General features: G+C 36.2%; 1 long non-coding RNA gene across 1 annotated transcript in view; it reads right to left on the bottom strand.

Annotated features, from left to right (window-relative positions):
- The window catches only part of LOC141553413 (uncharacterized), a 106,892-nt gene that overhangs the window by 42,397 nt on the left and 52,000 nt on the right, over positions 1 to 12,495 (bottom strand). Inside the window, exon 2 of the long non-coding RNA XR_012485452.1 lies at positions 3,723 to 3,790. This is a non-coding gene — a long non-coding RNA (uncharacterized LOC141553413). The remainder of the gene's footprint in view (positions 1 to 3,722; positions 3,791 to 12,495) is intronic.

Genomic DNA, 12,495 nt, shown 5'->3' with positions numbered 1-12,495 from the left:
ATAAATATGCGTTAATTGAATTACTCACTGATTCCCCTCTCAACTCCTCAAATGTCTCTGAACCTCTCCTTTACCCTTATATTTTAATTTGTTTTATAGGCATTTTGTGTGTGTGTGTGTGTGTGTGTGTGTGTGTGTGTGTGTTTTACCTCCTTATCCTCCACCAAGAATTAGACAATATGCTTGCTGAGGTTTGGAAGTAGCTTGTTTTTTTTTTTTGTTTTTATTCCTAGAACCTCAAGACAGTGCAATTTATGTAGTAGGCACTTTAAAAATACTATTTAAATGGCTGATTGAGAAGAGACTTTATAGATCACTACAATCAACTCTATAACTTGAAAAATGACAAACTCATACATAATTAGATTTAAAAAACTTATGGACTCTGAAAGCAGATCAATGCATATTTTTCACTTAACTTCTTTTTCATTTTTTTCTTTTGATTTGCTTCTTCATTCATAACTATGATAAATAAGGAAATACATTTTACATGAGGGCCCATATAAAAACTATATCAAATTGCCTTGCTTACCATCTTCAGAGGAGGGGAGGAGAGAAAGGGAGAAAAAAATGGAACTCAAAATCGTATAAAATTGAATGCTAAAAGTGTTCTTCATATGTAACAGCAGGGAAAAAAATAAAATACTATTTTAAATAAAATTAAAATTTTCAATAACAAGCTTCATTCTTGTTGCTAATGCCTTCTGGCTATTGCCCAGACACCATGATCAGATTTTTTTGATGAGGTATTTTGGTCTGAGTTTCTGACCCTAAATTGTCCCAATCCTCTGCAATTTCCTAATCTCATAAGTCTGGATTCCTGATCCTACCTTCCTGAAATCCTAAGTCAATGTTACCTGTTATTCCTCCCTACCTTCACTAAATTTTCTGGACATAATTCTATGCCTGCTTAGATCCACAAACCCTATCTGCTCCTTGCTTTTGCTGATTTCTCTGGTCTTGACCATTAACCTTCTTGCTTTATTGTATCTGTCAATATTACTCCTGCATGGTAGAGTCCTAGTAGACTTTCCAATCCTAGCAAGAATCATTGTCTCCCATGTCCTAGAATTCCATAGCCATAGAAAGGAAAATCTTTCTGCATTTAGTTGCCCTTAGTTGTCCTAATAATGGAGAAGGGCCAAAACATAACAACTAGAGGTTCCCATAATGGATAGTTTTACCAATCTGGAAGCCTTATTTAGTTTTTAATCATAAAATAACAGCTACCATTTTGGCCTGGTCTACCAGAATCTATCTGTTCGAGTACCATCTCATTTGGAATTCCACCTAGAAAAAAAGCCTCTTTTCAAAAGCATAAGCTATATCGTTTCTCTGTATCCTTTGTGCCTAGAACTTAATGGACTTAATAAGTAATTCTTCAACTGAGTGATTGATAGATTTATTTGGAAATATGATACTTTACAATAATCTAGGCCATGCTTAAAAGTGGGTACTTTTCCCTCTTTGCATCACAAATCTTGAAACTATAAGGAATCACAAAATATTATCTAACAACATACTTAACAAATAAGGAATTAATAAAGTTGTCTTACAAATGAGACCTAGATACTTTAAACATTTTGCTCAAGGTCATACACCTTTTAAGAAACCAAACAGCAAGGAAATCTAGGTTCCCTGGTGACCTTTCTACTCTATTATACTCGTCCTTGTCCAACAATGATCTACTCCTGAAAGCCCAAATTTGTAATTATTCACTATTAAATATAGATAGATTGTATGTATTTGTATGTGTGTTCATGATTGTCCCAATTAAATGAGATCATCTAACATGGGCAAAACTGGAAAGAAAAGGAACCTTTAAAAATTGTACTCTCTGACCTCATGAGCAAAAACCATAATTGCAAATCAAGATCTCATATCTTTGCTTCAAAGTCTTTGAGAAGATTTTTGTAACATGAAAATGTTTTGCATGATTACACATGTATTCAGTCTTTCTTTTTATGTTTGATTCTTTGTGACCCCATTGAGGGCTTTCTCAATAAAGATAACTGGGGTGATTTGCCATTTCCTCCTTGAGTTCATTTGAGAAAACTGAGGGAAAGAGGATTATGATTTTCCCAAGATCACACAGCTAGTGAGTGTCTGAAGTCAGATTTGAACTTAGGAAGATGAGTCTTCCTGACTCTGGTTCTTTATGCTGTATCACCTAGATGCACTGAATAAGTGCAATCTATGTCAAATTGCATGCCTTCTTAAGGAATGGGAAGAGGAGGGAGGAAGATACAGAATTTGGAACACAAAATTTTTAAAAATTGAATGTTAAAAATTTGCTTACTTATAATTAAGAAAAATGAAATAAAATAAAAATCAATTATATAACATACATGTGCATGTATTTGTGTGTATTTAATTGTAGAAGGTGGCAGCTGAATTCTGTGTGCTCACCTGGCTCCAAGTCCATGCAGATTGAACCTGAGCCCTTACCATCACTTTGGGACTTCAATTATTAGGGAATAAAATGAGGAATATATTGGGAAATCAAATGATGATATCAGTAAAATACTTAAATGTTTTTTAATTATTAGTAGAAATAAAAACTAAGAAAAAGTTATGGGAATGGAACCAGTTTCAAACTTCAACTTTATCTAAAAGATTAATGGATAGCTATGTCCTATACCATTACACTCTAGTGCTCACTAATGAATTTAGGGCATAATTATGTAGTTTGCATATGACAAATGCCAATCCTCAGAAGATTTTTCAAAAAGTAGTTCAGTTCAGGCAATTAAATCCTCTTTTGCAAGCTGATAAACTTTTTTCATTGCTCTTCCCCCCTCCCCATTCACTTTGGTATTGCTGGCAGGATACCAAAGCATTGATCATTTCAAATATTCAAGTGACACATGTATAGAGCTGGGGTTATAGAAAGAAACATGTTTAACTTTGGTAAAAGTCTTTAACCAAACCACTTTGAATCAACTTTGCCTTTCCTGGGCTCAGCATGTGTTTAGACAAGGGATCGATCAATCAGCCTAAAAGGATTTGCTACATCAAACATCTGTCTTTGCATTACACTGATAGCATCATCCACGCTCTCAAAGGCTATAGATAACTTCATCCATCTTCCTTCTCTCTTCCTTTGGAACAGGGGTTGTATTGACTTTAGTTAATGCTTTATTTTTCTGATCTAGAAAAAGCTATTTCTATGATACTTCTACCAGTCCTTTTAAATCTCCCAGCATGAAGACTTCCCAGGGGTAATGATTCATTTTCACTGGAGATGATGTTACTGAAATCTCTGGTGTGACAGAAAGCCTACAGAACTTGGAATCAGAATATCTGAATTCGAATTTCACCTCTGACACTTATTAGTTGTATGAGATTATGGGCCAATCACTTTATTTCTCTGAGCCTCAGTTTTTCTTCCATAAAATAGGGATAATGTCTATGATATCTATCTCACATGATTATTGGAAGATTCAAATGAGATCATCAAAGGAATTTTGCAAATCTTTAAGTTCCTCATAAAGTGTCAGCTACACACTTACTATGTGTGTGACTTCATGTACATTAGTTCATCTTTCTGAATACCAGTTTTTTCTTAATTAAATAATACCCAACTACCTACCTCATATAGCTATTGTAAGATTCAATTGAGTAATTTGACCTTAGGTAAGTATAAGCAACCATCAAACTATCAAAATGTACTGAGACATGACTGCATGATTAACTTGCTTAGAAAGGGAAAACCCACTCACCTAACTTCATGATTAGTTTTCTACTACTCTCTACTCAAATAGCTCTTGATTGTCGAATCTGGATTCATCTAAGTGGAACAAAAGAAAAAAAACTATGTTATTATGCAATGACCCAAGGCAACCTGGAATAGTGGGAAGGGCATTAGATTTGAAGTTATAAAAACCAGGTTCATGTCCAAGCATTGCCACACGAGTCAGGTGATGTTGGGCAGGTAACAAATTCTCTGGACCCCAGTTTCCTCATCTGCAAAATGAAATGATCTCTAAGATCCTTTTCATTTCCAAAACTATAATTCTGCTCCCTTACTCCCCCATATTGTCACTGTAGAAATAACTCAAATGGGCCAGAAGAGGAGAGAAAGCTCCAAGTCCCAAAAGGTTTTGAGAAAGCGGTTGGCTTTATATACTTTTGGAACTCCAAAAGTATAGAATAATAGGAAAAGTTATAATCTTGTAATACTTTGAAGCCAGAAGCTTGCAATGAGTAAAGTGGAACCAGTGCTATTAAATCTGGGACTCTGCAAGGTTTAGGCCCCATTGAGACTGCCCTAAACATCACCACAACAAGATGACTTTCCAAGAGTTGGATTTGTGTTGTAACGAGCCACCTGTCTCCCACTGTTAGAACCCCAAGGGGAATAGCACCAGCCAGCAAATACATTACTTTTTTTTCTCCTTCTAAACTTTCCTAGGTGGCAGATGCCAAAAGCCCCTCCAAAGGACTTCCAGAGGACAGAACAGCTCCAACCCCAACCTGTGCCTCATCAGGAACTCCCAGGAGATACCAATCTCATTATTTTCCTTAGTCCATCTATTGGGAAAGATAAGTAAGCTATTTCTTCCCTCTCCCATTCTTCCCTTCCCCCATGCCATTTCATCTCTTATTCTAGCCACACACGATTCATTCCTGGGTTGTTTTGCAAACAAACTGGAACCCCTAGGCAATTGTTATCCTCCTTTGTAAAGTTGGGTGCCAGGTCCCTGCCCCAAGGGTTTGAATCTTGTCATCCTCTTGAGGATTATTCTCCCCTCCAAACCTGGGTATTTGCCAAAGAAAGTTATTGGCTGCCTCCCACAAGGATATATGGGCTGGGGGACCAAGGTGTCTGGCTTTATTATTCTATAAGTAATCTGCATTGATCTCCTTGGCCAATTCCCCTAAGGATTCCTTTTCATGATTTTGCTTTTCTTACATTTGTGCATCCTCCTTCAGAGGCTTAATCATTTTTCCCCATCAAAGACATATCCTTGGATAGCATTCATCTCACTCCAAACTTCATGCCCTTCCTGCTCATCCTTACATAAAGCAAATAAATGAGTAGTCTATTCCTCACCCATCATCCTACAATTATCCTCATGATGAAACCTGATCGTTCCTACCTGTGTCATGACGGGGAATCATTAAACCTTTCCTGTGCCTTAGCTTCCTCATTTATAAAACCAGAGGATTGAATTAGATGGTCCCCTAAGATCTCTTTCAGCTCTAGATCCATGATCTTTGACCCTATAGCTGGATGCCCCATTCTCCTTGTTAGGAAGGCAGCACTGAGCATTGCTTCCTAGAGGCCATCTGACTTTCCACCGTCCCTCTGGCCAGGAACAAGAAAGACTGAGTTATTTCACTTGCAGCCAGTTTCTTCCTTGCTGGCAGCTGGCATGTCCTCCTGCATTTGATGGGCTGGGGCAAAGTGCAGTGATTCTAACAGCCTCTAAAACAGCATCCAGCTCCATCCCATGCCTTCCGGCCCACACTGCTCCTGTCGCAGTGATTACCCAGGCAGCAGTTGTATGGTAATTAGGATCCTCCTGGGCCAGCCAATCTGAGTCAACGGTGGATGCCAGCTGCTCCATCGCCAGCAACATCTTCTTGGCATCCATTCCTCCTCGGCACTCTTCCTCTCCCCAACTCCATCCACTGGAAATATTCATTTGGGGCTAGGTCCAACTAGACCTCCCCTCTGCCACTGCAAAACTAAAGTCATTTAACTCGAATTTCAGGATCCACACCTGAGCTCATTGCACTAGGCAGAAATGGCTGGCCTCCGCTGCTTGCTCTCCCACAGCTGCCTTGCTTCTGCTACTGCTGGGTTTGCAGGGAGAATTTTAGCACCATACCAGGAATCTGTTTATTTGTTGGTCTATGCACGGAAACACAAATTTCAAGAGTATTAGAGTTGAAACGGTCCTAAGAGGTCATCTAATCAATCATCCAACATTTCCCAAAACATCCTTGGCATCCCAATGTCCAATATAATCTGAATGGTAGTTCTGTCTAAAAGTGTCCATGCCAGTAATTTTCTTCCCCTTGAAAATGTCAGAAGTGGAGAGGGAGGGAGAAAAATTTGAAACACTAAAGTTTTTATAAGAGTGAATGTTAAAAACTATCTTTGTGTGTATTTTGAAAATAAAAAACTATTATTAAATTTTTTTAATAAAATAAATGGAAACCTTTAAAAAGAAAAGAAAAGAAAAGAAAATGTCAAACAAGAAGCAACATAGGATAATGGATAGAGAGCCAGCAACAGACCTAGGAAGATTTATATTCAAGACCCATCTTTGACATATATGGACTGTGTGGCCCTGTGCAAATCACTTAACAGTTATCTATGGTTATACATTTCAGGGAAGGTGCTGACCTGCATTGATGGCAGGATTTTCTTTATTCAAGAACTTTCTATATCAGTATAATCACAGATCTAGTCCCAATCTCTACATTGCGAATTTAAAAATATATGTGTATTCATATGTAAAATAATAAATTGCTCATTTTTAGTATAAAATGGACAGTTTTTTTTCATTTGATAAGCAATATCATCTGGCCTTTTTATTCTGGATATAATCCAATATCCCAAGCTTTTTCCAAAACAAACACCTTTTGGAGGGGATATGGGAAAAATAAGGCATTAATGCACGGTTGGTGAAGTTGTGAACTGATTCAACTCTTCTTTACAGCAATTTGTAACTATGCCCAAAGAGCTATATTGGGGCACCTAGTTGGTACAGTGGTTGAAACACCAGCTCTGAAGTCAGGAGGATCTGAGTTCGAATCTGGCCTCAGACACTTAACACTTCCTAGCTGTGTGACTCTGTGTAAGTCTCTTAACCCCAATTGCCTCAACAAAAAACAAAAAACAAACATGTATACCCCTTGACTTAGTTACATCACTATTAGGTCTTTTTCCCAAAAGAGATTATTTTAAAAAAGAAAAAGGGAAAGTACTTATATACTTATATACACAAAAATATTTATGGCAGCTATTTTTGGAGAGATGGCTGAACAATTGTGCTATGTGATTGTGATAGAATACTATTGTCTTAAGGAAATGATAAGCAGGATGCTCTCAGAAAAAAACCTGGAAAAACTTACATGAGCTGAAGCAAAGTGAAATGTACTGTGTACAAAGAAACAACAAAGTTGTGGGATAATCAACTATAAATGATTTAGTTATTCTTAGCAATACAACTCAGAAGAATTTTTGATTAAAAAAAAATGCTATCCATCCCCACACAAAAAACTAATGGTGTCTGGATACAGATTGAAGCAAAATTTTCTATGTTCTTTATTTTTCTTGATATAATAGCAAGAAATTTTTTATCTGTGTCTCTTTTCACATGGCCACCATGGAAATATGTTAAAGCATGACTACAAAAAAGGTATTAATGATCTAGAAGAATGAGGAAGAAGAAGAGAAGAAAAAGAAGAAGCAACATATTTCAAGCCAAAAAAAATGTTTTATGAGCAAATTAGCTGGAAAATGTTGGTTTTGATCTTACCCTTTATTTGTTAGATGAAAAACATGAAGCTAGGAGAGGTTGAGGCTTTGTCAAGATGATCATAATTACTATATGATGCTTTAAAGTTTGTAAATTATCAAAAAGTATTGAATAATTAATATTCAAACATTCTTTCATCTAAAGTCCACAATATCCTTGTGATAATATCTCCATTTTAAAGATGAAAAAACAGAGACCCAGAAATATTGTTATTTACCTGTGGTCAAACAACTAAAAAATATCATAGGCTGTATCCAAGGTTCTATTACTCTGTTTCCAAAGCTAGCATTTATCAAATGAGATAAAATTTGTAAAACATTTAGCTCAGTGTCTCTCACATACTAGACACTTAGTAAATGTATGTTCCCTACCGTCTCTCTTTTATCCAGTTCTCACCTCTTCTAGACAGTTAAGTGGGGCAATGGATAGAGACTGAGGCCAGTAAGACCTGAGTAGAATCTAACCTGAGAAACTAATTGGCTTATGTGACATTGCATAAATCACTTGACCTGTTTGCCTAAAAATGTGGATAATTATGAAGTGAGAATAATAATAGCACCTACTTCCCAAGTTGTCATGAGGATCAAATTAGATAATTGTAAAGCACTTAGCATAATACATAATAAGTGCTATATAAATTATTATTATCCAATTTATATTGTCATACAATTCACAAAGTGTTAGAGAACAATCCTAGAAATAATTGAAAAACATTACTGTTGAATCGTGTTATTTGTGACTCTGAGGTTTTCTTGGCAAAAATATTATAGTAGTGTGCCATTTCCTTCTCCAAGTCATTTTACAGATGAGGAAACTGAGGTAAACAGGGTTAAGTGGCCTTCCAAGGATCACACAGCTGGTGTCTGAAGCTAGATTTGAACTCATAGAAATGAGCATTTCTTATTCCAAGCCTAGTGCTTTATCTACTATACAACCTTGCTGCCTTTATAGGACATGGGAGTACATATTTAAAATACATCAAACACAGTTATTTACTTTTTTCCCCTGAGGCTGCGGTTAAGTGACTTGCCCAGGGTCACACAGCTAGGAAGTGTTAAGTGTCTGAGACCAGATTTGAACTCGGATCCTCCTGAATTCAGGGCTGGTGCTCTATCCATCTAGTTGCCCCCAAACACAGTTATTTAAAATCTTTTCCCTACTTTTTTTCCCCCATTCACCAATTCTGTCTGTCTCTGTCTCTGTCTTTCTGTGTCTCCCTGTTTCTGTGTCTCTTTGTCTCTGTCTTTGTCTCTGACTCTCTTTTGCTCACTCAATCTTGTGCTCTCTCTCTATCTCTGTCTCTGTCTGTCTGTCTCTCTCTCTCTCTGTCTCTGTCTCTCTGTCTCTCTCTATCTCTGTCTCTCCTGTCTCTCTCTCTCTCTCTCTCTCTTGCTCTTTTGCTCTTGCTTTCTCTTCTCTGTCTTTTCTCTCTGTCTCTGTCTTTGTCTCTGACTCTCTCTCTTGCTCACTCGCTCTTGTGCTCTCTCTCTCTCTCTCTATCTCTCTGTCTCTCTCTCTGTCTCTATCTCTGTCTCTGTCTGTCTCTCTCTTGCTCTTTTGCTCTTGCTTTCTCTTCTCTGTCTTTTCTCTCTGTTTCTGTCTTTGACTATCTCTGCTTAACTTGTTCCTTCTATATTTGTTCAATGGATTACAATTATCATGATTACTAACTTACATAAGCCTTAAAGAATCTTATAAAAATGTTTTTGTGGTTCCATCTTTCTAACTTTACAATAATAATAATCCCTTTAGATCTATAAAAACTCTTATTAAAACCAACATTAGAATTAATAGAATGTGTAGTATCATCCAGTCTTGGAAACAACTCTATTATTACTATTAGGATTATTGTCAGTGGGTTTTTAATTCTTTCATTAAGGGGGCAGTGTCAAATTAAAGACATAGAGGTCCCAGTTCTACACTTGGAGACCTATTAAAAGCTCTTCTTATGAAGAACGCAAAGGCAAGATATCACTAATATATTTTTAATATCCTCAAATTTATTATTATATATTTATGACTCTTTAAACTAGCAGAAGCACAGTATTTTCACCCTAATATCTTACACCAAAAAGACAAAACTAACCCATAGTGCCATGAAAAGGACTATGGTTCTTGAAAGCCCAGACAGCTACAAGCCAGTTCTGGCTGATCCTCCCAATCTGAAAAGGCTTCAATTAGGGGACCCCAAACAGAGTAGGTGTCCAAGGACCAGTCTCAATAATTACCAAGAGGCTCCTCACTAGCTGGTTGACTGTGACATGATATACTGATTTTTTAGTCAAAGCAATTCAAGAAACAGTCCATGAGCAAGGTCTTTTCATCTGAGTCAATGGAAGGAAAATCTACTCGGAAGAAATCACATGTGTCCAGTGCTTAGACATAATCCCAATTTGTTCTTAGGTGTGTTTGTTTCCTTTCAGAATGCTACTTAATACAAATAAATCCTAAATTAACTTAATAAAACATATAATATTGAATTAATATTAATATAATAACATGATATAATGATATAAACTAATATACAATAAAAATGAATATAATTATAAATTAATATAAATCAATCCTACTTATTAAATAAATTCCCTGATCATTTTCATTTGGAGAATCAGTGTGGGACAATAGAAAGAGCCCAAATTTTGTTATCATATAACTAGTTTCAAGCTTTTCTTTTAACAGTTACTGCCTGGGTGGGGTTGAATATATCACTTAAAACAGCCCAGTCTTTAATTTCCTTATCTGTAAAATAAATGAGTACAACTAGATGATATAATTGATAGAGTACTGTACTTGGAGTAAGGAAATTTTAATTCAAATGTGTCCTTAGGCACTTACTAGCTATGTGACTCTGGGCAAGTCAGTGTCCTGTTTGCCTGTTTCTCATCTCTAAAATGAGCTACAGAAGGAAATTGGAAACTACTCCAGTATCTTTTCCAAGAAAACCCCACTTGAGATCACGAGGAGTCAAATATGACTAAAGTAAGTGAACAACAAAATGAATAGGATGGATTCAATGAACCCTGAGTTCTTTACCAGCTCTAGATCTGGAATCCTGCTTTACAATCAACCTTCTTCCTTCTTCCTGCTACAGATATTGGCTTGAAATGCAAAGAATAAATATATTTAAAGGGTGAACAAGTCTTGAAAGATGCTGAGCTGATGTTGAGCTTCTCTTTGTATTCCACAATAAATGTATACCATGTCATTTGAAGGTTAAACAACTTTTTAGATAGCTAATCCCTCAGCTAAGTTTTGAACAACTCTGGTTAGTTTTTAATTTATTTATTCATTTACATAAAACCCTTGTCTTCACTTTAATTAATCAACAAGCCTGAGATGTGAGTGCTATTATTATCCCCATTTTACAGATGTGGACAGTGAGGCAAATAGAGGATAAATAACATCTTCCAGCTCACGCAGCTAATGACTGTGTCTGTGGCTGAATCTGAACTCAGGTCTTCCTGATTTCAGAACCACAGTTATACTCTGCAGTCCCACTGTGACCCAGAGGCAAACTTGAAGATGTTAGAGGAAAGTTCCCTGATTTAATGTAACTTAAACTAAGTGACATCAATCCGAATCTAAGCCTGGTATTCTTTGTAACCTGGTACATTATTTTCTTTAAATTACATGCAAGAGCAAAAGATCACATGCATACATGAAAAATATGAATATATGAAACAGAAATATTCTTTGGACTCCTGACCTTGTCAGTTTAACATTTTTTACCTCATATGAGTTTCCATGAATATTCTGCAATTCAATATTTTTTTCTGAAAACTAAAGTTAGGCCCAAAACAATACCTCACTATAAAATCATCATCCAAAGTGACTTCTGCGCCTGTTAAATAATACTTACATTACTTCTCTGCGGCAAAGAGTTGTTTTGAGGAAGGCTATTTGTAACCTTAAAATGCAATGCTTAGGTAAGCTATTTTGATTGTTATATTAGATGCACTGGAATTCTTTAAAGTTGAAATGGGTCCCTTGCCTAAAGGAACCTATGCTTTCCAATTCTGTACTAATTTTTATGACTGTCAGAAAGGATTATAATATAATAGGTAATATTTAAATCACAAACAATTCCAGTTTTTTTGCCAAGAAAACCCCAAATGGAGTCATGAAGAGTTGGACACAACTGAAAAGATTGAATAACATTTATGTAGATTTATTATATGCTACATTATACTAAGCACTTTATAAGTATTCTCTAGGATAGGTGCTTAGGGTATCCCCATTTTACAGATGAAGAAACTGAGGTTAAGTGGCTTGTCCAATATAACACAGCTAGTAAGTATCTGAGGCCATATATGAATGAGCCTTCCTGACTCCATGTCACCATTCTATCTATTGGAATACCTAGATGCCTCTATGTGTAGGATTATCCATTCTGTTGGTAGGAGACTAATTATATTGAAATATACACATCAAAAATTTTAAAGCAAATTCACGTAGCTCAGATTATGATACTATCATCACCCCCAACCTCCTGCCCATCCCCTTAGAGTGCTGGCTGTTGAGTAAGACAGAAAAAAAACCCCATATAACAGTTCTTAGTACCACCATTTAAGACCATATACACTTGTGAAGGACATTTATCCCCTGCTCCACATAGTTTTCCCATTTAGAAGTTAGTAGTGTCTGACTTGCACATGTTTAATGTATGTTGGATTGCTTGCTGCGTAAGGGAAGGAAATGAAAAGGAGGGAGGGAGAAAAAAATGGGAACATAAGGTTTGCAAAGGTGAATGTTGAAAACTATGCATGTATTTGGAAAAAATAAAAAGCTATTTTTTAAAAGAAGCAATCTCTGAGATAATTTTGGTGAGACAAGGGAAATTAAACCAGAATTGAGCTTTAAAGTTTCAAATTTGTATTTAGATGTGGGGGGAAGAGAAAGAGAATTTAGAATAAAGTGGTGTTTTCATGGGTCTTATACTAATGAAGTTCATTAAAATGTAATTAATGGGTTGGATGTGAGGGAAGAGGAGCTTATGCAC

Source organism: Sminthopsis crassicaudata, chromosome 1 (genome assembly GCF_048593235.1).
Source record: "Sminthopsis crassicaudata isolate SCR6 chromosome 1, ASM4859323v1, whole genome shotgun sequence".
In the NCBI taxonomy this organism is placed as follows: domain Eukaryota; kingdom Metazoa; phylum Chordata; class Mammalia; order Dasyuromorphia; family Dasyuridae; genus Sminthopsis; species Sminthopsis crassicaudata.
This window is presented reverse-complemented; position numbering and strand designations above follow the sequence as displayed.